This window comes from Mandrillus leucophaeus, unplaced genomic scaffold (genome assembly GCF_000951045.1).
Source record: "Mandrillus leucophaeus isolate KB7577 unplaced genomic scaffold, Mleu.le_1.0 Scaffold291, whole genome shotgun sequence".
NCBI lineage: Eukaryota > Metazoa > Chordata > Mammalia > Primates > Cercopithecidae > Mandrillus > Mandrillus leucophaeus.
In genome coordinates, this window is record NW_012103043.1 from 1,954,017 (window position 1) to 1,956,999 (window position 2,983).

Sequence of the window (2,983 nt, forward strand, 5' to 3'; positions counted from 1 at the left end):
AAAAAAAAAAAAAAAAAAAAAAAATGAAGAAAAGAAAAAAAACTCAGTTTCTGGTTACATCTGATCTTCATTTTTTTATATATCACCTAAGCTATAAAGTTACATTCCTTCTTTGTGATCTTAAAAGAAGGACTCCAGGAAACTTGAAATATTCATATATCTAAACTGGGACATATGTTTATATTTTTAAAAGTAGCCTGAGGGCTTGGCAACTAAAGTTGTATGTTGAATGATAATTTCTCAGAGTTCCATTTTATGGTCTTTCTGTTGTTCTGTAAAATGAGGGCAGGGATAGATATAAAGTGCCTGGTGTCCATGATTTTGTGAAATCCCTTCCTCTTCAATGTGAGTGGGACCTGTGACTTTCTTCTAACCCAGAGAATACAGCAAAAGTGATGTGATTCCTCTGATTCCATTGATTATATTGTCTAAGACTCCCTTGACCACATTATTTAGGACTGCATCGTAGGAGACTGGGGCACATGTCTGCTTTGCTGGCTTGATGTAGTAAACTGCTAAGTTGAGGATGCCCACGTGGCAAGGAACTGTGGGCAGCTTTCAGCCAACAGGCAGCAAAAAGCTGAGCTCCTTGGAACTACAGCCTCAAGGAAGTTACTTCTGCTAACAACCTGAAAAAGCCTGGAAGTGAGTTTCTCTCTAGTAGAATTTTCAGGGAAGAGCATGGCCCAGGCAAGATCTTGACTGAGCCTTGCGAGACCCTGAGTATAGGACACACGAAACTGTGCCACACAGGAACTGAGAGATCATAAATACTTGTTGTTTAAGCCAGTACATTTGTGGTGGTTACACATCCACAGAAAACTAATACAGGGTACAGTCTCTCCTATGATTTCTGAGATAAATAATGTAAGTGGAAAAACCTGTCAACAATAAAGGTTTTAAAAGAAAAAAAACTTAAAATGTAGAAAGTAACTACCAGGACAAAAACAAAAAAGACTATAAGGCCTCAGGAAGGTAAAGATTGACATTTACTCCCAAACTATTCATATACGTCCACCCACCTTTCTTGTAGCAAAATCTTAATTTGATGTTTATTTCAAATAGTTATTAAATTTAGTTATAATGTCCTGGCCCAAAATATAGTAGAGGTAAATGTCCAAGGTACTGGCTTGAGGCCACTTACCCTATATCTATAAAGGGGAGGGAGACCATCAGGGGAGGGAGGGTAAGAAAGGGAAGAAGAGGGCAAACAAGCTATCAAAAAACAACAGTAGGCAGGGCACTATGGTTCATGCTTGTAATCCAGCACTTTTGGAAGCCAATTGGGCAAATTGCTTGCACTCAGAGTTCAAGACCAGTCTGGACAACAAGGCAAAAACCTCCTCTCTACAAAAAATCAGCCAGACCTGGTGGTGTGTGCCTGTAATCCCAGCTACTTGGGAAGCTGAGGTAGGAGGATCACTTGAGCCTGGGAGGCAGAGATTGCAGTGAGCTGACATCATGCCACTGCACTTCAGCCTGAATGACAGAGTAAGACCCTTCTCAAAAACAAACACACCACTTACTCATACGTCAGAGTAAGGACAAAACATTTTTAAGTAACTGGCAAAGGACATCACTATATTTCAGAGTAAAACAAATAGGAAGTGCTTAATCATTTGACGTGTTCTTAAACATTGTATCTGAAAAGTGAACAAAGAAATGAATGTGCTTATGATTAAATTGACTTTGTTACTTGGTAAACTTGTAGCTTTAGACCTATCTCTCAGCACCACCAAGCCTCAGTCTTTTCATCTATAAAATGGACATGGTGATGCCGGCCTTGCTATGTTTATAGGTCACTTAGGAATGAGGTACGTATGGTATTGACCATGGTTTCTGGCAAGTGGCATATATTCATTATACCATAGCTCTTTTTAGAAAGCTAAGTCACCACGTATATGTTAATGCAACCTGCTGAAAATAGGCATGGAAAAACTAGACAAGAAAATCACTGAAGAAGATTTTCTTTAAAAAAATACGTACTTTAGTGTTTTAGTCATGAAGTCCTTGCCCATGCCTGTGTCCTGAATGGTATTGCCTAGGTTTTTGCTTCTAGGATTTTTATGGTTTTAGGTCTCACATTTAAGTCTTTAGTCCATCTTGAATTAATTTTTGTGTAAGGTGTGAGGAAGGGATCCAGTTTCAGCTTTCTACATATGGCTAGCCAGTCTAGTTCATGTCCTTTGTAGCAACATGGATGAAACTGGAAACCATCATTCTGAGCAAACTATCGCAAGGACAGAAAACCAGACACCGCATGTTCTCACTTATAGGTGGGAATTGAACAATGAGAACACTTGGACACAGGGCGGGGAACATCACACACTGGGGCCTGTTGTGGGGTGGAGGGATGGGGGAGGGATAGCATTAGAATAAATACTTAATGTAAATGAAGAGTTAATGGGTGCAGCAAACCAACACAGCACGTGTATACACATGTAACAAATCTGCACGTTGTGCACATGTACCCTAGAACTGATAGTTTAAAAAACAAATATATATATACACACACACACACACACTTTATCCATGCATCTGTTGATAGACACTTAGGTTGTTCCCTATCTTGGCTGTTGTGAATAATGCTGCAGTAAATATGGGGGTGTAGGTATCTCTTTGGACATACTGATTTCAGTTTCCTTAGATATATAGCCAGAAGTAGGATTGCTGGGTCATGTGGTAATTTTTTTTTTCCCGAGAGAAAGTATTGCGTTGCCCAGGCTGGAATGCAGTGGCATGATCTCGGCTCACTGCAGCCTCCACCTCATGGGCTCAAGCAGTCCTCCAAACTCAGCCTCCCGAAGTGCTGGGAGTAAAGGTGTGAGCCACTGCACCTGACCTCATGTGGTAATTCTATTTTTAGCTTTTTGATTAATTTTCATGCCGTTTTTCATAATGCCTGTACTAATTTACATTCACTCCAACAGTGTACTAGGGTTCCATTTTCTCCACATCCTCCTCAACACTTGTTACCTTTCAT